Source organism: Hypanus sabinus, chromosome 16, assembly GCF_030144855.1.
Source record: "Hypanus sabinus isolate sHypSab1 chromosome 16, sHypSab1.hap1, whole genome shotgun sequence".
Classification (NCBI taxonomy): Eukaryota; Metazoa; Chordata; class Chondrichthyes; order Myliobatiformes; family Dasyatidae; genus Hypanus; species Hypanus sabinus.
This window is the reverse complement of record NC_082721.1, coordinates 9,134,098-9,147,817: the sequence shown is the minus strand read 5'-3', so window position 1 is coordinate 9,147,817 and position 13,720 is coordinate 9,134,098. Positions and strand designations below refer to the sequence as shown.

Here is a 13,720-nt window from a genome sequence, read left to right as displayed (position 1 = left end):
ACAAAAATTATAAAATGATTCACTAACACCAGTGAATAACCCCACCACTACTTATATAAACACTACTTACATGCATACCTCAAAAGCAAACAGGAATTTAAAATAATAGCTATTTAAAAACAGAGAAGGCGTAATGAAATTATTGATCCAAATTTCAGAGAAAAGGTCAATATAAAATGTTAACTCTCTTTCCTAAGATGTTGTTAAACTTACTTCTAGTATTTTGTTTTCATTAAAAAAAACTGATATCAAGTTACAGTCAATGGTTTAAAAAGGTACCATTATAGCATGTTGTACTAGGAAACAATCCTAAAGTAAACTTCCCTGACTTCATAATGCAACAGCTGAAGATTTTCAGTGCACTATTACTGGAGTTCTCTAGATTATGTTCCAGAATAAATTCCATTACAACTATCTGCAATGTCAAATTTTAATTATTAAGGGGAAATTTTTAAAAAAGTGGATGGGCAGATCTTACATTTGTAATTCTTCCTCTTTTCATTTCAACTGAAACAAGAAAGGTCACCCAACAAGACAAAAAACTGAAGTGTTCACTAATTACTTCAGCCTTGAGGTCAAACAATTCAGTCAATAACTACAGTGCAAGGAGAAACATCTAGTGAGCTTATATCTAAAAGAGGAAGTGAAGATTTGCTTTGAGGTGCAGATCTGAAAAATAAAAGTGGAATATACTAAAGGGATTTACATGAACCTACTGTTTGTTTATTATGTGCCATGTCATATGACATGAATTAACATGGTCTTTCTACGACCACGATTATCACGTCAATTTTTTCTTCAGAAGTGGTTTGCTGGGCAGTGTCCATACTAAATAGGTGACTCCATCCATAATGGATACTCTTCAGAGATTATTTGGCAGTGGTTGCATAACCAAGACATGTGATATCCAGCTGCTCCCATGGATTCACATAATTGGGGGGGGGGGGGGGAGCCACTGCTACATCTTGCCCAAGGGTGATCTGCAGGCTAGCGGAGGGAAGGAGTGTCTTACATCTCCTTTGGTAGAGACATCTCTAACAACTATAAGCTGGAGGAATAGGCCAATTAATTCCCTGAGCTTACGATGCTATTCAAGTTTATTGTACTTGAACAATACACATTTATACATCCAAACAAAATAGTGGTTCTGCAGACCAAGATGCACAGCAAATATAAACCACATACATAACATATAAAGTAACAATTCAAGAAATAAATAATAAGGTACATATATAATACAAGTTTAAAAAGTTAACACTAAACAACTGGTGTTTCATACACGATGAGACCTGGAGGTGGCAGGGAGTTCAGTAGCACTGAACCCATGGTTGATCCATTCGTGGTCTCAACGTTGTTTGTATATAATATATTATATCTTAAATATGAAACTCCAAAGTTACACAGTGTTCTGCATTTAGCCTCACCAACCCCCTGTAAAGGGGCATCAAAGATTCTAAGTTATATTCCTTGCAATAAATCCATCAACCCAAAGGCTTTCCAGTTGTTTCCTATAGCTGCATTCTAGCTACTTATGTTTCTTGTAACAGGATTCCCATTTGGCTTTTTATCACAATATCTAGGAATGCTTTAAAAAAAAAATTGGAAAATACATAAAAAAATATGATGCATCCTCTGAGGGATAATTCTTTGATGGTCTTTCATTTAGGAGTTTTTCAGATTATAACCTTCACTAATCTACATAACTTCTACATTAACTTTGAAAAATAGATGACTCAGGAAGTTTAAGAGAAATTCTCTACAAAGAATGGGAGATTACAAACTATTTCCAATAATGGTTCTATACGAAGACACAACATACCAGAAGTTGAAATTGTCTTTAATACTCTAAGACTGGAAAGAATTTAAATACTCAAACTATAGTTATTTGTTCCCCTTTCACAATCTCTGGTCTTAATATGTTGAAAATTTCACTGAAAATACAACCTCAAATGATATTTTGTTGGTAGGTATAACTACATTTATAGGCAAAGCACACAAAGGCAACAATTATTTAATTTATCTAAAGTTTTTAAATTGCGGATGATGCTACATCAGAGGTTTTTTTTTAAAAAACATGTTTTATCTTGAGAGGATCAGTGATAAAATTTATGTTGGATAATCTGCTGTAGTCATTTGGAGTAAAATATGATTTTAATTTGAAGAGTTAACCCTTTTCTGATTTCATAAACTACTGTTCTGCAACTTACAATGACCATGCACAGCTTTAATTCAGTAGTTAAAAATAATCAATTTTAGCATGCTGCCATGAAAAAAAATTTAGTGGGTTGTTTCTCAGTAACTGGGAACTGTCAAACAAACTTGCAGGAAGATGTTCACTGACTGGCAATGTAGCCACTGGCAAGAATGAATTAGAGAAAACGCTAAGTGTACATTGTAAATTAGTGGGTAGGGCATTCTTCTTTCATAGCCTAACAGAGACAAAAACAGAAAACGTTTCCTTACAAATCACTACCTCCACAACAAAGGTTGGATAGATGAAGATGTAAATTGGTGTCTTGGGCATTCTTCCTTCATGGCCCAACAGAGATAAAAACAGAGAATATTTCCGTACAAGTCTATATCACCGCAACAAGGATTAGGTAAATGAAGATTGGAACACACACAATACGCTGGGGAATTCAGCAGGTCAGGCAGCATCCACAGAAATGAATAGTCAGTCAATTTCGGGCTGGGACCCTTCTTCAGGCCTGGAAAGGAAGGGGAAGATGCCAGAGTAAAATGCTCGGGAAGGGGATGGAGGATAGCTAAAAGGTGATAGGTGAAACTGGATGGGGAGGAAAGATACAGGGCTGGAGAGGAAGGCATTTGATAGAGAGGAGAATGGACCATGGGTGAAAGGGAAGAAGAGGACCCGGGGTAGGTAATAGGCAGGTGAAAAGAGTTAAGAGGCCAGAGTGGGGCATAGAAGGAGGAAGGGGTAGGGATTTTTTTTAAAACTGGGAGGAGAAATTGATATTTACGCCATCAGTTGTAGGCCTCCCAGATGGAATACAAGGTGCTGCTCTTCCACGCTGAGGGTGACTTCATCTTGGCACAAGAGGAGGCCATGAACCAATATGACAGAACGGGAATGGATACTAATTTGATACTTCACTTCCTTTTGTATAATCAAAGGGTGCATTATATTTACTCTATAGAAAGCTAAAAGGAATGAGTATACACTTGAAAGCACAACTGGATCCAAATGATTCTAAGCAATTTTTATTGTTAGTTTTCAGTCACGGTTGGAAGGCTTTGTAGGAACAATGAGAACAGGCAATATAACCTCCAGAGCACAATGCTGCAGCCTGTAGTCTTGCTGCTTCCGGTGACGTGGGTTCAAATCTGCACATTCTCCATGACTGCTGATGGAGTGGATTGAAGCAAAAATGGGGAGAATTTTTTTTTATAAAAATCAAGATTTTCAGTTGGTGTTGGATGGTTAGTACAATATTGTGGGCTGACGCCGCCATTTCTGCACTGATAAGAGGCTCAGTACAGAACCAAAACAAAGAGATGGTAACCCAGAACTGCAGCGCAAAGCACTTTATGGATCTAGAAAATTTGGGAAGAATGGGTATTCAGTAATCAAGCTTTATGCTGAGGAATAAGAACATAAGATATCGGAGCAGAATTAGGCAATTCAGCCCATTGAGTCTTGTCTGTCAATCCATCAAGGCTGATTTATTATCCCTCAACCCCATCCTCCTGACTTCTCCCTGGAACCTTTGACATCATTAGTAATCGAGAACTTATCAACCACCGCATTAAATATCCCAATACACCACCCAGTAGAATGCAGCAAATATTTTTCAGACCCATATTAACAGGGCATAAGTGGGTATAAATTCATCTGGTCTCTGCATGAATTAGACTGGCACCCACTCATGTGGAGTTTAAAGGTACCTAACCTATCCACAGGACTGAAAGACAATACTGATATTTTATTCAGCTTTGAACAGCAATTTCTGCCACAGCGAATTAGAACTACAAGCGCTAGAAATCAGAAACAAGAATAGAAGATGCTGGAATTGCTCTGCGGGTCAGGCGACATCTGTGGCAAGAGTTAACATGGGGTCTCAGGGCCTTAATCGAATGTTAGATAAATTTTCTTCAATGAACAGTCTCACACCATATTCTCTCAGCCAGCAACAATACCATGCATCATTCATCTTCTCTTGCTCTCCACACTATCAGACATTTCTGTTGTCCCTTCTACTCTTCCAGCTTCTCTGCAATTGAAACATTTTTACTTTTGACCATTCTGACAAAGCTGGAGAAGAGTGGGCATGCTACGTTGTTGCTGGAATGTGTGGTGACACTTACAGGCTGCCCCCAAGTATGTTGGTTGTTAACACAAATGTCACATTTCAATCTACTGGATGATAAACAATTTTGAAAATGAAGCTAACTGTGTTTTTCACCAGTCACATCTGATCATTTTTAGCTTTTTCGTTTACACTTTTTCATTCTGAGCAAATTCAAATGATCTAGACTTGTGATGTCCTGGCAAGGAATCCAAATAAACAAAATGAAAAGAGATGAGCAATGCCAGTAAGCCTGAAACAACCTCATTCACTAATTCAAGGTTCAAGATTGTTTAATGTAATATCCAATACATAAGTATAAAGCAGAAAGGAACCATTGTGACTCCAGATCTGATGTAGCACAAAAGAAACACTGTAAGATAAAGACTACAATAAACATGAATATATATAATAGCTTATATAAGATTATTCGCCCAAAAATGACACTAGGCAGAGGAATATCTGTACATAAGGTGAATGACATAAAGTAATTGTGGTTGGAATTAGTATAGATTATTGGGAACCAGCTCCCCATAACCTGTAACAGAAGTAGTACAGTGGCTACTTCAGGAAAAAAAACTAGATGTACAGGCAGTCCCCGGGTTACGTATGTTCCGTTCCTGAGTCCGTCTTTAAGTCGGATTTGTACGCAAGTCAGAACCAGTACATCCGGTATTATTTATCGTCAGTTAGTCAAACATTTGTCTTAGTATATATTTTATCTTTCTATGCATATAAAACACTTAAGAAACAAATGTATTCCAATAATTAAACCACTGCATTGTTTAGTAATAACTGTAGCTTTCATCAGCGCAGGGCCTTTTACATGCTCCATTATTCTCACTTTATCCTTTAAAATTGTTCCGATTGTTAATCGACTGTAGCCTAATGCTTTTCCAATGATCGATGGTGTTTCACCTCTTTCCAAACACTTTATTATTTCCACTTTATTTTCAATCGCGATCACTTCCCATCAATGGAACAGAAGCACTGCGGGCGGTGGGTCCTGAGCTCTGCCGGTTCCCGAGGTCTGCTGGGTCCTAAGGACCACCGCACTGAAATCCCCAGGTCCTAAACTCCACTGCACTGAGACAGGTTAAACGGGACAAGTTGGGGCTGTGCTGGGTTTGGGTATTTGATCCTCCACAATATTCCGCATGGGAATTTAAACTGGAGGTGACAGTGTTTTTTTTTTTACGAGGTCGAGTTGTGAGCTCGACATCAACCCGGCATGGATGGTATGGGAGTCACTGGACCGACATCAACCCAGCATGGGAGCAGTCTGTCACTAAATCGAACTTGGGAACCTCCATTCTCCAGCCTGGCGCTGATCTCACTGCACCACCAGCTGACCAGAAGGGGGGGTGGGTGTCAGGGTGCATCTTACTAAGAAAAATTTAAGCCATATACAAAGTTGAACACTCAACACAGTGTCAACGGCAACGACTTAAAATGGCAGACGGCATTCTCCTTCCTCAGTCTGTAAGTACAAGTTGTCCGTAAGTCAGACGTTTATGACTCGGGGACTACCTATACAAATCATCTATTTTAATTTCATAAAGCCACTGTGCAAAATTTGAGTGGAACTTCCATTACACTTGACAACAACAACACTAAAATTGCTCTGCTGAGGAACACTGTTGAGTTCTGCTTTAAAGATAACATGTAACCTTTTGTATGTTTGTCTGTGACAAAAGCTACGTGCATAATTTAAAAATAATGACTGAATCCTGTTTCAACATTTTAAAATTTCACCTTAAAAGGATGCATTCTTGAAAGTAAATCATTGACATTTACAGCCAGTTAATGAAACTAAGACAATTATTTTTGCCTTGCTCTCTATCTCATGCTCAATTCACACAGAACCCAAAACTGAAGACAAAACTCTAAAGCTATGCACACCAAACTTTTAAAACTGGACAATGGTAGAAATCAAAATGTCTCAAACGTCGCCTACTGTTTTTGCAGCACTGTCTCTGACTTAGCATTTACATTAAGAATTTTGTCCCAATACATTTCCCTGATCCATTACTTTAATCCATCATTGATCTCAAAGTATAAACAGGCTTATGTTGCTAACTACAAAACTATTTGTCCATATTCCGTCAACAACTACACACAAGATTTTTCCCTCAACTTGTCTAAAAAGGCCTAAACTTACTGGTTTCATCTTGGATTGACTTGTCCTACTGACCTAAGCCTATTTGATAGAGAAATGTAGCAAAGCAATTCAAAGTAAATACATGCCACATACAATCCTGAGATTTATTTTCCCATGGACATATTCAGCAAATCTATCGAGTAATAACTATATCAGGATCGATGATTGATCAACCAAAGTGCAGGGGACAACAAACTGTGCAAATACAAATATAAACAAATAATAATAATGAGAACATGAAATAACAAGATAAGGCGTCCTTAAAGTGAGATCATTGGTTGTGGAAACATCTCAATGGAAAGCCAAGTGAGTGTAGTTATCCCCTTTGTTCAGGAGCTTGATGGTTGTGTGGTAGTAACTATTCTTGAATCAAACTGTATGTCAAGTCAGACTTGAGTTTCTAGAAAGTACTGGGACCTAGCGGCAAAAGAAAATAAAATATTGAAAGTAACAGCAAGGTTGCACTGATAGACCGGATGGAACCCACTGCCTGAATGTTGCTTCTGCCTGGAACATTTGGGGGGGTGACCCCGCAGCATCACAGCGGCAGTCCGGGAGCAGCATTGGAATCTGTGGTAAGATACTGCACTTTATATAACTTGAGAGACTGTTTCATGGTAAAGAGCACTTCTGTCACTGCATTTGGGTTAGCGCTAGCTTCGACATGGGGATCATCGCACGCAGGCGCTTTTTGGAAATGGCGCGAAGCTTAAGAAGAGTTCGCAAACCTTCAGCAGGGTTCACCCGTTTTGAAAACATAATGGTCGGAGACATAACGATCCATTAGAGAAACGGAGACTGTGCAGGTCGGAATTCATCTACAAAGTCCGAGAGGCAGCCAGTTTTTTCACCTTATGACTAATGACTGATTACTAATAACTGACCTAATAACTAAGGACTAATGACTGATGGAACTAATGGAACTATCAAGCTGCTGCACTTGCAAAAAATAAAAGGAGGAGAAGGGAAAAGTTGTTTGGTTATTGAATGGAATCCAGTTATGAAACCTTCGGGTAGGCACATTCAATCTCTTTCAAGTGGGGAAGCTGCACGTGTTCAAAGAAGAACAAGAACTCCAACTTGACACTGTAACTGTTAGGATCTGATCCAGTTCAGAGCCATCTACTTCATTAGATTCTCATCCCACTGACTATTTTCTCCCAATTTTCTATGCATGACCAAAAAGAAATCAAGGTACATGTTATATCAACAGAATTACTGTTATCCTGGTCATACATTCCCAATAAATCATATTATTAAAGACGCAAGAACAAAGTTTCAAGAAAAAATATTGGAAAAACTTAATCAACTGTAACCTAATACTGCTCCTTTCATCCTCACTTAGACAAATCAAGTCACAAAGCCTTTGTCATAGTACAACTAATTCTTGAACAAACGAGTAAGTCAATGCCCCCCCCCATTTTACTTCTTCTCACCATTCACTCACTTTAAGGAGCATTAGATTCAGCAGCGCTATCAGCTTTAAGAACACTACTATGGACTAAAACCACTTCTGCAGCAAATAAACTGAAGCAATTCATATTTTCTGGCCAAGAAATATTTCCAACCAAGCCTCACTCTTTCAGTGTCATCAAGAGGACATGGCCATAATCATCATGAGAAAACACTGGAGATGAATTGGACACATGATGAGAAGAGAGGACAACTCCCATCATCAAGACAGCACTTTATTGGACCCCTGAAGGGTGAAGGAAATGTGAGACCTAAGACAGCATGGCACCGTACAATAGAGGCTGAAATGAGAATGCTAAACATCACCTGGAGCACAATAGAGAAGATGGCCAAAGATAATTCTTACATAACTTCAAAGATTTTCATTTTCACAATAGAGCTCCAAATTCCAAAATTAAACTCCAACTTACTTCAAAACTGATAGACAGTCATCACTGTCACAAGAAAATGATGGTAAAGTTCCAATGGCCTGAGCTAACCCAACAGAAGAGCCCACATTACAACTGGATACTGATGCAATTATTTCCAATCTGTTAAATTCAAAGTTCAAAGTAAATTTATTACCAAAGGACGTACATGCCAACGTATGCAACCCTCAGATTTCTTTTCTTGGGGGTCATTCATAGTAAACAAAGAAACACTATAGAATCAATGAAAAACTGAACACAAAGGCAGACAAATGACCAACATACAAAAGACGACAAATCGTGTACATACAAAAAAGAAAAATAATTATAAATAAGTAATATATATTGAGAACATGACCTTATAGAGTCCTTGAAAGCAAGTCCATAGGAAGTGGATTGATCACAGTATTCAAAGACATACTGCGATCAATCCACACCTTTAAAAAAAATGGAAGTTAGTTCACATGTAGAAGACTGAATTAATTCAGACTGCTAATATCAATAAACTATCAAATACTTTCTGAATTTTAGCCATATTACATGCACTATGATAAAATGTAGAATGCATGCGACATTTCAAAATACGTTCAGCTGTGTGTACTGAGTGTAATAAAGTTGTTGGCTCCACATGTATATCAGTAACAGAGCTGACCACTTCTTTGATTTTAGTTTGAAGTTGTTCGCTAAATATTTTCTGTTGAACACTGGAATAATCCATGAAGGACGCATGCAGTACTTGGCAGATGCTTACTGCAATTCTACCCAATTCTAAACAGACTCTCCAGATGACAAATTTGACTTGAATTACTACCCAATTCTCTTAATCTTATACACATACTACAAGGTAAAAACACACTATTTTGTGACCACCATATGTAATGAATATTTCTATGATTCAGTAAAAAAGCCCATCATCCTAGCAGAATATAATAAGTGGTTACAATTAAATACCTCATTAAATCACAATCCTTCTTATTGGGATAAAATTGCACTATACTGGCAAAAATTCAACATCTTTCAGTGTTTTGGAAAAGGAATGCTTTGTGTTAGTATAAATATAGTCCAAAAGAGGGAACTCCAATCAGTCACTAAAGTTAAATACCAAATTAATTTTCCATTGAGTGTTCTATGGAGTTCTAAGAAGATGAGGAACTCAATAAGTCAAGCAGCATCTATGGAGGGAAATGGACCGTTAACTCTTTAGGTTAGGACTCTTCACTAGAGCATAAGGAATTTACTTTCCTTTTGTTAAACAATGAAATCACACGATAGTAAGCTTGCAAACTTCATATAACAAAGAAAAGCTGATCAAGAAAAGGCTAAAAACACATGTCGAGAAGGAAAACAGAAGAACCGAAGCTCAGGAAAGAAATGGAACCTGGAAAATATAGATTCAGCCACAAACTCACAAGCTTAGAAGGACAAAAAAGTCCTTCTCCCATTTCTATGTGTTATTTCCCCCTAAAATTACTACTGCAAAGTGACTTCTATCAGAATGGTATGCACCACGCCCCCCCCAACTGACCTATGAAATTTTACTAATTCAAATCATTAAAAATTCTTAGATTAAGCCATACAATTCAATTTAGGAACCATTTCTTTATTAATAACTTGCTATGTGATTGAAAACTAGTCAAATCATCAGCTAGAAATTGCAGCAAACTGTTAACAATTACTATTCCTGTATTTAAAAACAAACTCAAGAGGCACATGGAGAAAATATCTAATGGTTTAAACAATTTAATGTAATTTTTGCCGCAAATTTGACCATCCAGGACAACTAAATAATTACAATTCAAAATTATTACTCTCTGGAAAATTGAAAACTTTGTGCGATGACTGTCAACTGTCTGTTAGATACTGGCATAGTTTTATATATTGTTTTTCGATCTCTACCAAAGGAGGTGCAAGGCACTCCTTCCTTCCACAGGCCTGTAGATTACCCTTGGGCAAGGTGCAGCACCTGCTTAGCCCCTTGATCAGTCACGTAAGCCATGGCAGCAGGTTGTATGAGCAGCTGGTCTATATCACAAGTCCTGGCTATGCCACCACTGACATCACGCAGACAATCTCTGAAAAATATTGATAATGGCTGGGGTCACCTGTCTTGTAAAAACACTGCCCAGAAGGTATTGATAAACCACTTCAGTAGAAAAATTTGCCAAGAACGATCATGGTCATGGATAGAGAAAAGAGTAAGGATAAGACAAAGACAGATGGAAGATTGTGATTGACCATGTCATATGACACAGCACACAATGACGATGAAGGTGACAATGACATCTGAGTTGAGAAGATTTCTCCATTCCACCTCTCCTGCCCAGTTGCATCCACGACAACAATTAAATGACATTTCAATTTTATAAAATAATGGATAAAACTCAACAAAACCTGGAATAGTTCAGCAAAGTCTGGGAAGATACTATCAGCGGGCTGTTAAAATGACTAAGTGCTATTTGTCCATCAGAACCAGAAAAGGCCAAAATTGAAATAATGTTGTTTTTCAACATTAACATTTAAATGAGTTTGACAGCCCATTTCCCTGAAAGGAATTCATATTGTCCACTACTTGCAAATTCAATGAAACCTGTAGTATCAACAGGTGGGAATCTAAGATAAGCTTTCAAAGATATTAACCAGACATTATATTACTTGAAACTTATCATTTTGAAGCTTCAACGTCAAAATTCATTTCCTTTGCTAAGGCATAAGTTTGACTACCAAAGCATGACATTCATAAAAAATCTTAATGATCTTGATTTAACCAAAAAATTATCAGTTTAACAGATTGGAATGGGATGCAGAGAGATGCTTGTATCAAATAGAAACTGAAAAAGTTAACTGGTTATGCCTTACTGGGATTTTAAAGTCTACTATAAAATATAACTGACGCACTCCACTTTGTAGAACAAAATATGCATCTTCTACCATTCTACACTGGAATTACCACTTCACTAAAGAATGATATTCATCAAAAATTCATCATCACGTAACAGATCAAGGTAAAAGAATTTGGAGCTAAATTATTGATTAAATTACATGGCTTCAAACTGAGAAAGAAGCAATTCGCGTACCATATGTACCAAGGATGCTCAAGACACAAGTTTCTTTCTAAATATGACAGAAACATTAACTGAATATATTGCATTTTGTATGCTGTTTTCCATTTTAAAATTTATCAGTTTTTATCTTTAGCTGCCAGTTTTAACATGACAGGAATTCACTATATATCAGTAGAAGAGTTGGATGACAAAACGCACAGGGATTACAGTCAGATTTTTGAAACTTTAGAAAAGCTCTGTTTGTTTGACCAGATAAACTGTTTGTTACAAGAGGTCCCTGTATTTATCTACTACTAGTATATTTGAGTTTTGATAAAAGACCAAATTAATCACATGAAACAATTTTTATGACTTATAACTATTTCACTTAGTATTTACTTTTCAACCATTCATAAACAATATATTCTGCTTACTGCTTCATAGTATTTGGGTGAAGACAGCATGGATTTGCCACCAACTACAAACTTCCAAGTTCTCAAGTAAGGAATGGAAAATTATATTGGAGCATTGTACAGTTCCTCTCGAGATTGGTGAGAGAATGAAAGGAGAAATTATAAACCCACAATCTGACTGTGTAAGTCTTTGAAGAATTTAGGGTAGAGTGATTGAACATGCTGAAACCAGTTAGCTGATCAAAAAGATCATCTTGATTCTGTGAAGGGTAGATCATTTTTTTGAAGGGAACTTCTACAGATTGTAGTAAAAGAATAAAAAACTGATGACATTGTAAGAACTAACATTCAGCAGCATTAGTACTGTTGAACATCCCAAGGAAGAGCATGAACCAAAGTTTCAAATGTATCTTAGACAGAGTGACTCATTACCCGCATTTCCAAACATCTTTTACCACTTGCCATACATCTCCAACAGTGAGGGCTTTTATTCAAGACAAAACAAAGTGGCACCCAACACCCTCCAGCAGAAAATTGCAGTACGGATGGATGGTAAAATTCAATGCACTAACACTTTCTAAACCCAGACCTCCAAAAGGTTCGGAGGAACTAGCACAAAGGGTGCACAGCAATGCGCTTATCTGTAAGTTCACCAAGCTTGGGATACTCTATACATTACAAATCAAAACTAAATTATTAATTTTAAAGTTTTGGTTAGACTTCTCTTATCCAGAAGAATTAAGGCAATGATTAATCTAAAGGTATATCATAACCAGTCACACAGGAGGTACAGGAGCCTTAGGTCCCACACCTCCAGTTTCATGAACAGTTATTACCTTTCAGACAGACATACTTTATTGATCCTGAGGGAAACTGGGTTTCGTTACAGTTGCACCAACCAAGAATAGTGTAGAAATATAGCAAAATAAAACCATAAATAATTAAATAATAACAAGTCAATTATTCCACGTGGAAATAAGTCCAGGACCAGCCTATTGGCTCAGGGTATCTGACACTGCGAGGGAGGAGTTGTAAAGTTTGATGGCCACAGGCAGGAATGACTTCCTATGACGCTCAGTGTTGCATCTCGGTGGAATGAGTTTCTGGCTGAATGTACTCCTGCGCCTAACCAGTACATTATGAAGTGGATGGGAGAAATTGTCCAAGATGGCATGCAACTTGGACAGCATTCCCTTTTTAGACACCACCGTCAGAGTCCAGTTCCACCCCCACAACATCACTGGCCTTACGAATGAGTTTGTTGATTCTGTTGGTGTCTGCTACCCTCAGCCTACTGTCCCAGCACACAACAGCAAATATGATAGCACTGGCCACCACAGACTCGTAGAACATCCTCAGCATCGTCCGGCAGAAGTTAAAGGACAACTACTAAGCTCCTCAACCAGCATGGATATCTTCACTCACCACTACACTGAACTGATTTTACAACTTATGGACTCACTTTTAAGGACTCTACAACTCCTGTTCTCAATATTATATATTACTTATTTATTCATTATTATTTTTTTTGTGCTGCATTGTCTTTTTTTGCACATTGTTTGTCCCTATGTATAGTTTTTCACTGATTCTACTGTGTTTCTTTGTATCTTTTCCAATTGCCTGCAAAAATATGAATCTTAGGGAAGCGTATACAAGTGACGTAATAAATTTACTTTGAGCTTCAATTCCATGAATAATATGAGGTTTAGGGAGTACTCCAAATACCAAAAATAATTAAACTGACAGCAGGTCAGGACACTTTAAGATGACAGAAGTTCAATAGACTTTACAAAACTTAAAAACTTAGTACAGGTTGAGTACTTCTTATCTAAATGCTATGGGCCAGAAGGGTTTTAGATTTCGGATTTTTTGGGATTTTGGAATAGCATGGGATCGCTATCATTTCCAATGGTGAATT

General features: G+C 37.4%; 1 protein-coding gene across 1 annotated transcript in view; it reads right to left on the bottom strand.

The window, feature by feature from the left end:
* ap3d1 (adaptor related protein complex 3 subunit delta 1) overlaps positions 1-13,720 on the bottom strand; it is a 102,779-nt gene that overhangs the window by 79,586 nt on the left and 9,473 nt on the right. The window lies entirely within an intron of this gene.